Source organism: Sciurus vulgaris (genome assembly GCF_902686455.1).
Source record: "Sciurus vulgaris genome assembly, chromosome: 9".
Lineage (NCBI taxonomy): Eukaryota > Metazoa > Chordata > Mammalia > Rodentia > Sciuridae > Sciurus > Sciurus vulgaris.
The window spans coordinates 73,990,528-74,008,425 of NC_136469.1; the positions used below are offsets into that span (position 1 = coordinate 73,990,528).

The 17,898-nt window shown below is 35.2% G+C and overlaps 1 protein-coding gene across 12 annotated transcripts in view; it reads right to left on the reverse strand.

Moving 5' to 3' along the window:
- The window catches only part of PTPN13 (protein tyrosine phosphatase non-receptor type 13), a 190,800-nt gene that overhangs the window by 129,110 nt on the left and 43,792 nt on the right, over positions 1-17,898 (reverse strand). The gene's annotated exons all lie outside the window — the stretch shown is intronic.

Consider the following 17,898-nt stretch of genomic DNA (forward strand, 5'->3'; position numbering starts at 1 on the left):
GAATCTGGATGACTCCAAGGTTTTGATCTGAGTAACTAGAAAGATAGGAGTACTATCAACTGAGAAGACAGAGAAGATGGAGATGACTATAGATAGTATGAGTTGCCAAAATGGGTACTGGGGCAGGAATAGGAATTAGAATTTTACTCTGTGACTTAATAAATTTAATGTATTTTTTAGACCTTGAGATGGAGATGTCAAGTTGACAGCTGGATCTAGAATGTGGAATGAAGGTCAGGAATGGAGATATATTTTAGGAGTTGCTGGCTTAATAGATGGTATTTGAAGTCATGTGACTGATCTCCAATAAAATGACTTTAAGATAGAAAAGAACTGGAAATCAAGGATAGCCCTGCTATACTCCCAACATGAAGACTGTTCCTTCTCAGTCTCTTATCTAGGTTCTTCCTTCTCTTGGGAATCCACAAAAGTATATTGCTGTAACTGCCCGTAACACTTCATTCACTATTGACGATCTCCACCCACTATTTTATTTTATTTTATTTTTATTTTTATTTTAATTGAAAATCATAAATTTACATAGGGCAATATTGTTTGACTTACTTAGTTCTTCTATTAGCCTTTCTGTCCAGTTCCCCGGTTCCTAGACCTGAACCTAAGGTAAGAGGCTAGGATTCTAATTCACACATTCAATTCTTGACAGTCCTTATTTTGGGCACAATCTTTATAATTTCAGGTATGCCTGTTACCAGAAATTATAAATTATAATTTATAATTTATAAATTATTTGGGGTCACAGTTATCACAAAGACTTGAATGTCACCGAAATCTAAATACTATGTTCTATTTTGCTATCCTGGATGTTCATGTCCACACAGACTAGAAAAGGGCTTGCTACACTCTTCCTCCTCATCCTTGGCCACAGACCAACTCTATGACTTCACCAATATACAACTGTGATGGTGAAAGCAATTCACTATTGCTTATCATTATGAAGTTATTAAGAGATTTATTCACTTACCAGCACAAGGTCAGTAAAACTAGTATTACGTTAGCAAAAACTGCATAATTCAACCTGCTTTATATAATACATTTAATTTTTTTTCCTGAACATGTAATATGTATCATGACTCTAAGCACTATGTGTATTAATATAATGTTCTTGACATTATAGGTCATCACTAATAAAGTCTAAAGTGCTACTTGGGGGGACATAAAATATGGACATAAACAAATGTAAGATGGAAAGTATAAAGTAAGAAAGAATACAAAAGGAAGTTTCAAGAACAGCAAAATTACTTCAACTATAATGCAGAGAGAATTTTCTCTTTCTTCCTCTCTCCCCCTCTCTCCCTTTCCTCTTTTCGGAGGGTTAACACTTGATCATGGCTTAAGATATGATTCCAGATTCCAAAGAGAAGAAACAGCCAAAGCAAAAGCATGTGGTCAGGAAATTATTACATTTGGGCAAAGAACAGCAAAAATTTTAGGCAGAGAAAAATGGTGGGCAGCACTGGGAAACAGAATTATCAAGGTGGGTCATGATTTTGCATTTTAAAAAATACACAGAAATGACACAAAAGTTTTCAAAGGTCCTGTAATAAAGCTAAAGAAACTGTCACAAACTACATTGCTGTCAAATTTCCAAAACACACATGTGACATTTAAATATTGGATTCTTCAGAAAATAGAGTCAAACCACAAAATATATTTTTAAATAATTGTAAGGAGTTATACAAACTTACAAGTCAAGGAATTTAGAGTTGTGGCTGGAATTGGTCTTTAATTCACCCTTTTTGAGGAAGGAATTTAAAGCAAATGTTTTCAAAATGCTTCAAAGAATGCTAACAAAAGAATATTTTAAGATGAGAGTTCAGAATCTTACAATTTTATGTCCTATGTTTTAGTTGTGTGCTGAATGCACTCAAGAATGCTATTGTGAAAGATTAAATCTGATATGCACTGATTCCAGTAGTCAAGTGATTCTATTTAGAGACTTGTACCAACATTCCCCAGGAAAAGCTCCTTAAACAGAATTTCAAGTAGCTAGAGACAAAGTTAGCAATAAACAGAAATTTGATATGCAGAGAAGCTTTTTGTTGTTGTTGTTGGAGGTACTAAGGATTGAACCCAGTGGCTCTCTACCACTGAACTACATCTTTAAAAAACATTGGAACTATTCTAAACTTTTTTTTTTTCTTGTTTGTACCTTAAATTATACCAGATGATTAATTTGCAATGTGTATTCATATGCACACATGAACTGAATTTTTGAGAGAATTCTGTATTACAGAATTCTCCCCTGCCTCCCTTTAAAAAAAAAAAAAATATATATATATATATATATTTATTATTTGACACTGTCTCTCCCTAAGTAGTGGAGGCTGGCCTCAAGCTTGTGATCCTCCTGCCTCAGCCTCCCTAGTGATTGGGATTATAGGCATGCACCACCAAACCTGACTGCAAAGAAACATCTTGAAGTTTCTTTACAATATTTTCTTAAACTTAAAATCTATGGACCACTTAACATTTATATTCTCTTCCTGAGGGATCTTGCCATTTCCTTTGGATTCCCTCTTAATTTTTATGCCCCCATCTGTCATATAAAAATTTAGAAAATGATCATAACTGGGTAACAAACATAGTAAAGAAACACTAATCAAAAGCATCAGCAAATAATGTAAAGACTCAGAACAGCAACAACACGATTTTGAACTCAAAAATCCCTTTCTTAGCTTATTCAATTACAAGTAAAGAACTGTCATCCTCCTATTTTATATGTTCTATGAGGCAAAAATCTATGCAAAAGCCTTTGCTCCAAACCCTGAAGGATTTGGTGAAGTCATTCTATAATACAAAATTCTCTCAAAAATTCAATTCGTATATGCATATGAATATACATTGTAAATCTCAATCACCTGGTATACTTTAATGCACAAACAAGAAAAAAGGGTTTAGAATAGTTCTCCTATATTTTAGCATTTTTTGATATTACTGTTTTTGTGATAAATTATGTAAGATTCATTGAATTTATTAATTCCTCCTAAGTTTTGTTACTGCTTTTTAAAACTTCACCTTCTCTAATATGAAACATGATAGAACAGCAATCTCTTGAAAATAAAGTTGTATAAATGATTGAAACTGACTTCTATAACGATGCAAATTGATAGTGATAGACTCTTTAAAGACATTTTATATCACGTAAGTATTTCTGGAACAGCCAATCACTCAACAGCATTTAATAAACTCCCACAAGGCTTTGGTTCTCAGGAGTTCATATTCTGGTATTCTAGGTCCCAGACCTTGCTAATTATACAAATCTCTAAGTTCATCTAGGAGATTTGGAAACATCAGAAACTGTCAGTTTCATCTTATTCTTTTTAATATCTAACTTCATTAATTTAGCATGTAGTTTCACTAAAGAAAGATGGTAGGTGCAGTGTTTAGGAGTACAGATTAAGCAAGAAGCCCTGTGTTCAAATCCTAGGTTTGACATTTATAGCTTACCACTGTGATCTTAAACAGCCTCTCTGTCCCTCAATTTCCTTCTCTGTAAAGACAGTTCTTATCTCAAAGATAAGGCTGGTGAGGATTAATGGGGGGAGAGGGGGACACCACTTAGAACAATTCCACTATGACTATTTAACAAAACCTCTCTAAATATACCAGATATCAACAACCCATCTAAGAAAAACCACTATTCAAATTCAAACTCAACCACTTCATGTTTTCCCCCAGTGGAAGACAAGGAGTGCATCATCCATAATAAGTATCAGTTTCAGAAAAACAGATCAAAATCTCAAACTGCTCTATTCTAGATGTTTGAGAATTTTTTTGGCACCTCTCACCTATAAGTCGTATTAGAAATACAGGTGATTTAAGTGATAAAGTACTCTAAAATACTACTTTTAAAATTAGAATTAATCCCTTGGGGAACAACCCTTCAATAAGTATTCTATTTATTACATGTCATTCCAAGTTAGTATAGTTCTCTAATTTGTAACATTTGGCTTAAGATTTGACAATCAAGCCAACGAGCATTTATTAAGTAACTATAGTTTGTCAAATCGATGTTTTACTGTACCTAATTGTTATCTTTAGGAATACAGCATGAATTATTAAATAAAAATATTTATTTTAATATATATCACTATCATATCAGTGTATAATTTTAGAGAAAATATTTGTAATAGAAGTTGAAGTTAATTCTGATAACACAAAATTATGCAAAGTTGTCACTCCAAACTGATTATTTTATGAGTTTGTCTTCCTTAGAATAGAAAATAAAAGATATTTTTATTTCTTAATGACAGTCCTCCTCCACCCCCAACACACATTTTCTTTCTGTTTGATTTTGAATGACTAAACAGATGCAAGCTGCTTGCCCAAACCACAACCACTGGAATCTTGGTATGGCTTATGATCAATTAGGCTTCTGGTAATTTTGTTTTGTTAAGCACTTGGAAGATTCTTGAGGTAATTCTAGAAATATGCAACTTGCTAATAACAAAACACTAGTGAGATCTGAGCTTAATAAGTAATATATGGACAATATATATGGGTAAAACCAAATTGGTTATTATTGTTAAAAATGACAGGGCTCTAAATGATTGATCAACATGGATAGAGGGAAGTAGGTCTCTTAGGAATTTGCTTTCTTCTTCAGTAAGCTTCCTTGGGCACATGATCAAATAGCATGAAATAAATATTAGCAGTTCCTTTCATTTCCATCTTCCATTTTTAACATACTCTGAGAAACCTGCTCACATTAGTCCTTTGATATACTAAGTTCTTCCTTTTTGATTTTCCTTTGGTTTCCAACATTTCCAATCTTCTTTATCCTCATGATCAATAAAATATTACATCCGCAGGGGTGGAATCGTGGTTCAGTGGTAGAGAGCTCTCCTAGCATGTGTGAGGCACTGGGTTTGATCCTCAGCACCACATAAAAATAAACAAATCAATAAAGATATTGTGTCCATCTACAACTAAAAAAAAATTTTAAAAAAAGATCACATCCACAAAAATTATGCCCAAGTAATAAGGAAAATGCTTTTGTAATTGTTTTCACACATTTCTTCCAGATTGTAAATTAAAGATAGAAATTATGAATTTTCTAAAGATCCTACAATGTCATTACACTAATGTAAATGAAATATAATTAACCCCCAGTATTCTTAAGGTGTTGGTTCCAGAACCCTTCATGGATACCAAATTCTGCAGATGCTCACGTTCCTTATATAAAACATCATAGTATTTGCCTAAAATCTATGCAAGTCCTCCCATATACATTAAGCCATCCTAGATTGTTTATAATACACAAAACAATGTAAATGCTATGTAAATGGTTGTTACACTGTATAACAATTAGGGAATAACAACAAGAAAAAAGTCTGTACCTGTTTAGTACTGACACGATCATCACAGGTCTAATCGCCTTGTCAATCTGTGGTTGGTGGAATACACAGATACAGAACCCATGCATGCAGTCTACTGTACTTGGATAGTGGTGGGGAAGAATTTATTTACAATTCTAACTCTACAGCACTGATCCACAAGTTTTAAAGGTGCTCTTCTGTCTAGCTCTACTGTGACAATAATTTATCAATTTAGACTATGCTGGTTACACATACACAAATACACACATATAAAGTTATTTTGGAGTTCTGTTGTGAAGAAAAAATTTCTTTCAATTTCCAAATATCAGAAACTCTAAATTATTCATCCAGAGAACATTCTGGATCTGTAGTCTATTCTCCAAACCAGTTTCGTTGTCTTTTCAAGTATGAGTCAGCTTTCAAGTATCAGTTTTGTTAACCTGGATATTGAAACAAACACACTTACACAGTTTTTGATTTGGGGGCTTGAGATAATTTTTAAAAAACCACACAGACCTTCCGTCTCCTAAGCCACAGTGAATTTTTATGTGAATTTTGAAGACTGGGCACAGAATTCTGCACAGTACTTTTAAAAAGCTTCCTGGGGATTCAGATGCTCAGACCAACTGACCCCACATGCATATTATTTGGGGGTATTAAATGGTATCATTAAAAAAATGGTGCTGTAGCTCAATTAAGTTGCTTCCAATTCTATGTTAAAATGGAATATGTTTAAAGCATATTTATAATATATAATATATATTTACATATATATTTGACTTTATATACTTTCATAAAGCTGCAAGTGAGAAAAAAGATATGAGAGGCAAAAACAAGCTATAAGTGAGGAAAAACAAGGGATGCGGCAAGTCAGAAAATGTTACAAGTAACTATTTTATCCAAATTACAAAATAGTCATTGTATTAGGCCAAATACCTATCAGAAATAATTTAGACTAGAAGTGAAATCTAAAATGCTCCTCTTTGTTTACAAGGAGGAAGTTGATTAAATGGTACCCAACTGAGGATGCTAGTGACATTTAAAAATAAACTGCCTTATCCACAAACATGGATCAGGATTTGCTACCTCCAAATATCATACATGGGCATTTGAGAAAACTGAGGAAGCATAAAGGCCATGCTCTGATCTTTTCTTAACCTTCTCCTCTGAAAGAGGTCATAAGACCATCTTTTCAAGAAGTACCCTCTCTCTACCTGGAGGAAAGGATCATCCTTCTCTCTGAAGATATAGAGAAGCTCAACAAACAGGCCTTCTGAGTTCCCCCCAGTTCATTACCATTAGAACAAACTTCATTATACAATCATGCTTCTTTACAACTATTCATTTCTACACCAAATATAGCATAAAAATTATACAGGTTGGCATGGGGGTGTGGCTCCACGGTAGAGCATGTGCTTAGACTGCATAAGGCCCTGGGTTCAATATCAAGCACCAAAACCAAAACAAAAGAATATCTATACAGAAATAGATTCACCCATTTCTTTGGGTCTTCATTTCTAAAGATTCCTATGTTACCTAAAACTTACTTTAAATAAATACTTATGCTTTCACTTTTTAATCTGTCTTTTGTGATAGGGGCCTCTACTGTGAATTAGTGATGGAGAAGAAATATTTTTCCCCCCTACACCACCTAATAACATTATATTCATTTGGTAATGTTACAAAACTAAAACAAACTACGAAAGAACTTCCTATGTATTTTGTTTCTTCTCCAACACTTTCTATAAATTCAATAAATATATTGTACCTGTTCAAGCCTTGTAGTGAGCACTTTTGATCTCTTCCACCCTAATAAATGAAAGGGTTATTAGGCATACAACCAGTACCTAGAAAGGGTCCTTAGATTAATAATGATTTTTATTTCCCTGAGGAGAATCCAAACTCTGAGAGAAATACTATTCAATATATGTAATATTTAGGCTGCATACTTCTAAAAACGTTTGCTTAAGGGTGGTTTCTTTTTAAGAATACAACCATCATGTCTTTTTTGGCCACCCTAGTTAAGCAGTTATAAAAATGTCAATTGTGAATGGTAAAGGGTCTATTTATAAACAATTTTACTGCTACCTTTTAACTGTTTTGTCTAAGCAATTCTGGGATAGGGTGCTAACCCTCTCAAAGCATTGACATTTCTGTTGCATCCTCAGAACTCCATGATAGCCTCTGTAGATCATAAAACTATCACATTATATTTGACCAAACAATAACAAATAATTACCAACAGAAATAAGTTTTATGGTAAAGATCTTTTTAAAAATCAGCTTTTTTCTCTCCCAAGTGTACTTCTAAGTTTAAAGAGATTTTTGTTCTCTTCTAACCTAAGGGGAAAATTGCAAAATTTAAAGACTGGCGTGAGTGACTTCGTTTTACCTTCAAGAGTCTGGAATTTTTACAGAGTGAAAAACCAATAGTATCAACAGGGATTGGCATTTGTCTTATTTTTGGAGAACTGGATGAAAGGTCAATGAAGACTAGTGTATATTTTCAATTTCCAGAAGAAGAAAATATACTTTTCCAGAGAGAAACCAGTTTCGTTTTGTAACAAAATGATCCCACATATGAAAAATATTTTTCTTGTTACTAATTCCATTCATTCTCTGCTCTCTTCAGACATCATTCCCTTGCTTATATTATAAAAACCTTTTCCTTCTCAAAACCAAAAGAGGCGAGCAGGATCACGTGAAAGGTCAACTATTCTATTTTTTTTTAAAAGAAATATTAGTTATATATTTTTGTAAGACTGTTAATTATAACCAATACACATCATCCCAGGAAAGAGAAAAATCTTAACTAAATGATACAAGGCATAAAAAATCCTTTAATTTCTATATTGAACAAAATTGGCAAAACATCTTTTTTTAAAACTTAGCTATTAAAAAAAAAAAGAGGAAAAAGAAAAGGAAAAACCTTAGTTATATAATACTAAGAATGTTTTCCAAGGTCAATTTTTGGAATGCAATCGCTAACTGACCAGAATAATTCTGGAGTCTAGAAATATAAGAAAGTTAATTAATCTGAAGGGAAAAACAAAAAAACAAAACAACAAAAAACATGGTTAGAATGCTGAGTAAAAAAACTTGGACAAAAAGAGCAGAAACTGTGTGATTCTCTTATTCTACTGTTCAAAACTAGACCAAGCTTTTCTATGTGATATGTCATAGTAATGATTAGCTGTGGTGGCAAAGAATTGGCTGATAAGGAACTTGAGGGAATCTTCTGGGTTCTGGAAATGTTCTGTACCTTGATTTGGGTGTGCATACATTCATAAAATTCATCAGGCTGCACAACCAAGAATAGTGCTATTTACTGTACATGTTATGTATGCCTCAGCATTAAAAAAGTTCCTATAAAGGGCTGGGGTTGTGGCTCAGTGATAGAGAGCTTGCCTAGCACACATGAGGCTCTGGGTTCAATCCTCAGTATCACATAAAAATAAAATAAAGGTACTGTGTCCACCTACAACCAAAAAATATATATATATATGTAAATATATATATATATATATATTTTAAAAGTTCCCATAAGCATACACATTAAAACAAATACATTGAGTAGTTAAAAATTACCTTTATCACCAAGAATGAGATAAGACAGGATGACAAGTTGCAACTTTTCCCTCTAACTATACGACTCTTTAAATTTATAAAAATTGTCTGTTCAAAACATCTATAGTCAAAATAATTTCAAATTAAAACAGTGTAATGCCTATGTGTTCATAGGGAAAGAAAGGGATGTTCATTATGAGTGCTTCATACACTTGTCAAACCACATACATTATTCATTTTAAGAATGCCAGATATTAAATTTAATCTCGAGTTTTATGGTTTGTTTCCAAGGAACAAATGGGGTAATTTTATCTGGTTCAAACACATTTAACTAGATAGACCTGTTCGTTTTGGCCCTTACCAATGCACAGCAAGATGTAGCATGTCAAAGACAACTGATACGCCCTCTTAATCAACAAAATTATAAGTGTAGATAATTAGGAACATAAAAGGGGAGTAGTTAGGATCTTGTCCTTTAAAAGCTGCATATACTATGTAAAGATTTACTCAAAAACTTTTAATCCATAAAAGCTCTCTACATACAGTCTCTGTGGCACACATCTGTATCCCAGCTACTCAGGAGATGAGGCAGGAGTATCACAAGTTTGAGGTTAGCCTCAGTAACTCAGTAAGACCCCATCTCAAAAATAAAAAAGGGCTGGGGGGTTGTAGTTCAGTGGTGGAACACTTGCCGAGCATGCATAAAGCCATAAAGCTCTGGATTCAATATGCAGTACCACAAACAAAACAAAAAAATTTTTTTTTATATTTCATATAAAGGCTTTAACAATAACAACAATAAATCCCAGGAAGTCAGTTTGAAGTTCGGTGTGTGTTTGAAGGTTAGTGTAAATGTGAGTTTATTTCTAAACGCTATTATGTGCCATTGATCTATTTGTCTATTTTGGTTACTATAGGTTTATAATAAGTTTTTGTTGGTGTTGTTTGTTTGTTTGTTGTTTTGTTTTTTGGCAATGCTGGAGACTGAACCCACAGTCTCATGTATGCCAGGCAAGCACTATACCACTGAGCTACATGCTTAGTTCTTATAATAAGTTTTGAAAATTAGGTATTGTGAGTCTTCTTCATTCTTTTTTAAAGTTCTTTTGGGTACTCTAAGTCCACTGAATTTCCATATGAATTTTAGAATAAACTTCTTGAATTCTAGAAAAATAAATCTTGTTAGGACTGAATTGAATCTATCTGTTTAGACAAAATTAACATCTTTAAGGCATTGAGTCTTCTGACCCAGGAACAAACATAGCTCTCCATTTATTTAGGCCAGCATTTAATTTCTTTCAGCATTTTTTAAAAGTTTTATAGGCTTTCACATCTTTTGTCAGATTCATCTCTAGTTTTTTCATATTTTGAAATTCCATTTTATGTTTTTTATCATTTTCACATAATATTTGAAAATTTCAATTTCTGGTTGTTCACTGATATTATGTAAAGATACAATTGATTTTTAAATATTGACCTTGTATCCTTCAACTTGCCAAACACATTAGTTCTAGTGGCTTTCTTTGTAGTTTCTATCAAATGTTCTATATATGATGATATTATTTTCAAATAAATACAATTTTACTTTCTAATGTGGATGCCCTTTCTTTTTTTTTTTTTTTTTTTTGTGCCTTACTTACTAATGCATTGGTTTGAACTGTAAATACAATGTTGAAAATAAATAATGAGAGCAGACATCCTTGATGTATTCCTGATCTGAGGGAAAGAGTCAATGTTTCACCATTTAAGTATGATATTAGTTGTAAGTTTTTGTACATGCTTTCTATCAGGTTGAGGTAGTTCCTTTCTATTCCTAGTTGAGAGTATTTTAAAAACCAGGAATGAATATTGAATATTTTAACAACTTTGTTCACAATTTTCCCTTATTACTTTTTGAATATTTATAAAATCTGGAGATGTCATCTGATATTGTTTTTGAAACACATTACTGGTATCTATGGTCATAAAAGAACTATTAATTTTTAGGTATTGCTTCTAATGACTTGCTTTAAAATAGTTGTTTCTGTTCTGCCAGTTTGAACACTTCTGAGTTATTTAAACTAGAACTTGTTTCTTCATCTCTAAAATGTAGACAGAATGGAGATCTCTCTAGCTCTAAAAGTTTTATTCCATAAGTAAAAATGTATGTGTAAGTATTCTGAGCTTATGTAGGCATTTCTTCTACTTTTTTTTTTCTTTCAGTATCAGGAGAGTCTCTGAAATTATTTGTATAACATGGAATTTTATATATTATAAAACATTAATATATCACTGGATTTGCTGATAAAAAGCAGATTTTTTTCATTCTCTAATAAGACTTTTTTAAAAAGTACCCATAAATTCTGATTTTTAAATACTTTTTAGGGAATGAAGAAAAGTTTGATATTTGTCCCAGATATCTGTACTAATTTATCATTTTTCGCTCTTGTATGTAAAAAGCAAGAATTTATAATGAAATACAGCCAAAGGATTCTATATGCCCTGTTCTCTGTTACCTTGCCCAAATTTGTTTTCTAAAGATGACAAGAAATATAACATGATCTTGTTCGTATTCCAAAAATGCCTGCTAGTAGTTCTTTGAATTTTTTTATTTTGATAGTAAATCATGTATGCTTTTGGTACTTCTTTTGTTTTATTCTATTACCTTTTTAACCTCAAATTGCTCATTTCATTATTATTTTATTTATTAAGCAAGGAACCAGAAGTAACCACATATAAACAGATTTGTATAAGACTTAAATCCTTTTCTGGAAATCCTTTTCTAATCAACTACTCTAACAACTTAAAATGCCATAGTTTCAAAAGAGCTCTTTTCTGCAGAGGGCAACAGCTTCACAACTAAAATAATTACTATTTGGGGCAATTTACATAATGGTAAGCTAAGCTTTCTAAGACAGCAATAATCTCACTTATAAAGATTATCCAGAAAAAGCAAAAGAATAGCATTTTAAAAATATTATTTAGAACCACTGAATACCTATGTGAATTCACCTAAGATGCAAAAACTAAATTCTTAAAGATGTATTCTAAAATGTAGGAAAAACAAACAATCTCAGTTTCTACCTGCTATGCTCTTACAATATGCTTCTGTTACCAAATATGTAAGATTCTTCTTCACACAACCAACCAAAATTATCAACTATACAGTGAGCACCAACTGGGTGTTCTCTAATTCAATTCCACTCTGACACTATCTACCTGCAGACAGCTCCCATTTCAGACTCCAACTGCAATAGGTTGTCACCTATATTTCTGTCTGATGGACTACAAACTGAGGTTCCTACTACTCCCCTCCTCAGGTTCAGTGAATTTGATAAGAGCTTCCCACTGAACTCAGAGAACTAGAACTCAGAGAACTATCTTACTTACATTTACTGCTTTATTGTAAAGAATATTTTTAAATGATACAAAAATGGAAAAGATGCACAGGACAAGGTTTGTGGGAGGCGTGTGGAGCTTCCCTGCTCTCTCTGGGCACAACACTCTTCAGGAATCTCTATATTCAGCTATCTGAAGCTCTCCTGAAGTCTCAATATATAAACAAGATGACAAAATCATCAACCACAGGGATCTCCTTAACCTTCAGTCCCACATTCCTCTGTGTGTACTGGGGCAGGAAGGTGGCATTAAGAGGAAGTGGGGCTGAAAGGCCCCAACCCTCTAATTCTGCCTGAGGTTTTCAATGACCAAATCCCCACCACCAACAACTACCTAACTACCAGGGGACTTCCAGTCACCAGTCAACATATTAGCAACAAAAAGACACTTATCACTTTAGATTCCAAGGATTTTAGGAGCTGTATGTAAGAAACAGGGATAAAAACTGCATATATATTTCACAGTATCAATCCACCCCTAGACTTGGGACATGGATTCCTTGCATGGAAAGGATACAGAACTCAAAAGACACTGGTATGTTAATAGAATCCCAGTGGTCATTAATAATTAGTCCAGTCTATTATCATATGGCATGAAAATGTCCCCCAAGGGGAGGTCACTCAGATTTGCAAGCTTGCTTACATTTTTGATCTTGTCAAAAAACAGGAGTGGTCTTGGAAAGCATATGTGTTAAGCTATCTATCAGGCAATTTTTATAACTGAGCTAAGAGACAAGGTCATCTCTTAGTCTGAGCTTCTTTTAAGATGTTATGTAATACTGCATTTCCTAAATTATGTAACCCATTTAGTCATTTCTTTACCCTTCTCTTCATCAATACTCAACTTCTTTCACTTCTGTAAGGGACATTAACATTGACAAGAACTTAGGGACTCTTCACTTGGGTTTGCAAACATTTAATAGGTATAAATAAAACCAGATTTAAAACTTGGCATCTTTCTTTCTCTCTCTCTCTCTCTTTTTTTTTTTTTGGTGTGTTTGTGTAGAAGATAACCAGTGAGACGCCATCTCTGGAGAAAGCATCCTTTTCCTTTTTGAATAGAGTGGTGGACCGTTTAAGAATCTGGTAAAACCAAGAGTCCTGTATCTTCTCTTCCATCCGCCCATCCAAAAATGTCCATGTTCTGATTGCTCACTGTCAGGCGCCTATCATCCGCCATTTGCCTGCCTCTCGCCTGTCCATTGCCTGCCTTACACCTATCCATCACCCAACCCAGGAGGTTCACCTACCAATCTTCCGACAACAGTCAGCAAACTGATCACCAACCACCAGTGGAGAGCACCAGCTGCCTGCTGTTGCCTGGAAGTTCACTGTTACAGTACCTGCAGGTTTGAATACACAGGGCTGCCGCCATTTTGAGACAACAGCCAGGCCCCATAGGACCCCTGGCCGGACTGACTGAGCCCCGTCTCCAGGATCCCTCAGCCCAACCGATCACTCCCTGCCTCTGGGGCCCTCACATCGACTGACCGCTCCATGCCGCCAGGACCCCCAGACCAACTGACTGTGCCCTATCACCAGGACCCCAGACCAAATGATTGCACCCGGCCTCCAGGATCCCACAATCACACCAAACACACCTGACCTCCAGGACCCCTGCCTGACCAACTGCATCCTGCCTTCAGGACCTCCTGCTGACCATGGACACACCCTGAGCTGCAGCTCCCCGTTTGCCAATACATTTGGAAGCCAGAGTGGCCATCTTGGATAATCCTGGAAGCTAGCTCCAATCTTTAGGTGGGGCAAAACCCATCCTGAGATGCCTGCTGGAAGCTTGAAGCTCATTGTCAGGTACCTCTCCTGCATCAGGCTACTGAACTCTGGGAGGTTTCATTACTATATGACTGTTATACTGTAGATTTTCTTTTTTCTCCTTATTGAAAAAATTTAAGTTTTTATTTCTTTACTTTCCTTGCTCTCTTTTCCTTTTGTTTACCTGTTCTCTCAGAGTCTCTTTCTCCCTTCTTTGCATGGTGTGTATTGGGGATTGAATCCAAAACACCTTGCACATGCTACACAAAAGCACTCTACCACTAAGTTACATTCCCTTTCTTTTTCAAAAATTTTATTTTCAGAGAGGGTCTTGCTAAATTACCCAGGTTGACTTTGAACTTGTGATCCTTTTTCCTCGGTCCTGAGTAGCTTGGATTACAGGCGTGTGCCACCATGCCCTGCTTTTGGCTTCATTTGCGTCTGTCTCCTTTGCTCTGAATCAGTCACTGTGGATTTCAAGAAGAACAGGTCTGATCTATAAACCTCTTGTGATGAGTGAAAACTAGCTCCCTGGCAATAGCAACTTTCTTATCTCTAACAAGGCCTCTGCCTGACCAATCCTCAGATAATGATCAAACAGGCCACAGTTTGAGCATAACTGCTTGACTCTGCATATTTCTGGTGCCCTTGTCTATATAATCTGGAAGCTTATGCTAGTACCCTGAAGACAGGGCTGGAAAAGCTGGTCTCCTCTGTTCTTCTGGTGCAGTTATACTGATTAAAGTTCCTTTCCTGCTTTTCACAACACACACACACACACACACACACACACACACACACAGTTTTTTTCCCCTGTTTGGTTTTTGGGGCAAGTAGCTGAACCTGATTTGTTGGGATTTCTAGAACTGGGCTTCTAACTAGGACTTTAGTATATCATTCTAGTCTAGACAGCAATATTAGTCTAGCAAGTGCCTCCTTCTCAGTCAACCCCTCAGCCTCCTGGGAAGATAGGGAGCATTATGTTGATCACTAGTAGCCAGTGAATTAGTGAATTACGCCTACACAACGAAGCTTCCATAAATGCCCAAAGAACTAAGCTCAGACTGCTTCCTGAGGGAGAACACCCAGAGAGCACGGAAACTCCACAGCCTTTCCTGTGTACCCTGCCTTATGCATTTTTCATCTTTAACCTTTGCAATATCCTTTATAATAAGCCAGTAAGCATGCTTTCTTGAGTTTTGTGAGCTGCTCTAGCAAATTAATTGAACCTTAATTTATAACCATCGACAGAAGCACAGGTAAAACAATGCAGGGCTTGTGATTGGGGTCTAAAATGAGAGGGCAAACTCAGAGGACTGAGTCCTCAAGCTGTGATCAGGATTGAACTGGAGAGCACCCAAGGTGGGGTCTGATGCAGAACCATAACAGGGGCTCCCTTGAAATTGTCCTTTGCTCCCCCTTCCCTTCTTCTCTCCTACCCTCCCTAATCTTTTGGCTAGAGAGAAGCCCCACCTAGATGTTAACTGCTAAACCTTTGGATGCACAGAACCCAGAAGGCCTTTTAAACACTCTCAGAAACCAGATGTAGAAGACTGAAATCCATTGTGATGTCCTGGTGAAGACACACCCCTCACTGATGAAGACCCTACTCAGCTTGCAGTCTGTCTTTTTCCCTTCCCATAATAACCTTTCCCTGGGCCAGAAAGGATAGAGGTTTATAGGAGCCAGATGCTCTATCTTCTTCAAAACTGGCTATAATTAAGTAAACTTGATTCTTCCCTACCAATACCCATCTCCTGAATATTGGTATTAAAGCAGAGGACAGGCTGGACATCAACTATTATCATCACCGTCAAAGTGTTTGGAATTGCATGGTTTCTTAAAAGATTAAAATTTTTTCTTCCTCTGAAGAAAAACTCATTTGAAGATGGGATCTTTTAATAAGGTCCTGCTTAGGTATCATGATTCTATGAAGAATACTTATAAAAACTTGTTTTAAGAAATGCTAGAAGTCTTAAATTGTTGGGAGGCGCAAAAAAGATGAAGAAACATATTATTTTCTTGACCTTTATTCAAAAATCCCCCAGAGGACATGCTTATTTCCATCTTTCTCTTATAGGAATAGCATGCTTGTACTCACATACTGAAAAAAACCACAAAAGCAACAAACAAGTTCAAGATGATAGGAGAAAAAGACATTGACGAGAACCAAAACAAAGGTTTATGTAGCACACCCAGAAAGACCAAGAAGACCAAGGAAGGAAAACACATTTTAGAAAAACTTCAAGAAGGCTCATGTATTATAGTAATACATTCCCAGTATTACTCATAGTATCTCTAATAGAGAATTAAGACACCTACGATTCATCCAAAAAATAACAAATTAATGATTATTTTATTTCAATTGGTATGAGAGTCAGGAAAACTTATAGTAAAATGACACTGAATTATCAAATATAAAGAATAAAAGATCATAGATTTCAGGTAAATCAAATAAGCATTTGTTTCCTCCAAATAAAATTTCCAGGTAGCAGTCATAATAATAGGTAATCTCCCAACTACCAGAGAAGCCAAATTTAATTTCTCTGTATTACTGATACTACTCTGAGAATCAGACTGGGGGCCTCATGGTAACAAACTCCCACTGGACAATATATAAGACACAGTTGCCTCACAATTTTATAATATATCCAATGAGTCTCTATTGTAATGTGCCAATATATTATGCAATAATTGCCTCTCAATAACAAGAACTGTAAATTTAAACATTCAGTCTCTATTAACATTATGAAATTTGAAAGAAAGAAAAACCCTTAGGTACTTACAGAGTGCAAGATGTTTTATACTCTGTGAGTCATGACCTGGGCAGTGATCCTACCTTTTGTATAATAAAAAGAGGTATTCGCTCTCTCTCTCTCCTCTGAACATCTGTAGTACTCATTGGCTCTGTCATTCATTTGGCATATTGTTTTGAAGTGGTAAACTTCTCACATGCATCTTTTTGATCTGAAAAAATCCCTTAAGGGCAACAGTGACACCCTTCTATTCATTTGGATCTTCCACACAATACCTCACAAGTAGATGTTTCTTAAATATTAATCAACTGACTCTCATTAATTGTTAACTAAGTAATACCACCAACATGTCTTTCCTTCAACAATACCTTTGGAGTGTGGCTACCTGCTCTAGACTCTGGAGTGCCTACGCTTTTGGATTTTCTAAGAATTTCCTGAAAATTAAAATGAAGCAAGCAAAGGAACAGGGATTATTTAAAATAGCCAGATTTTTGGCAAGTGATTTCAGATAAAAAGAATAAATTTTCCTTAGGTTAATCCTAACTCTAACTGAAGACCTTCAAACTCTTAGGAAATAGGTGTCTCAAATATAAAGGTAATAAGCAGTAATATGAGTGGGCCTTAACACAGTTTTGTTCAACTTCTTATCCCTGGATTGGAAAACAACAATACAGCTTTACCACCTTTCTCCAAATCCCTGTGCTCTATACTTTCCTGTACTCAATCAGTGGCTATTCCTACACTATTACAAAAGTTTCCCTTGGCTCCTGGTTTTTAGCAATTCTGTCCTATGGATGGTTCTCGCAGGGTAGCATGCATCAGAATGTCCTTGAGTGCTTTTTAAAACACAAATTGCCAGGCTCCACCCCCAGAGTGTCTTATTTAGTGGATCTTTAATGTAGACCTTCATGTTCACGTTCTAATAAGCTTTTAGGTGACATCAATACTGTTGGTCCAGGTACCACACTTCAAGGACTACCAGTATCCTCAATCCTCACCTATTTCTGTCATGTTTATTAGGTATCATTATTATTATTATTATTAATTCAGCTCAATTTTAAGACCAATTCTATTAGATGAAGCTTGG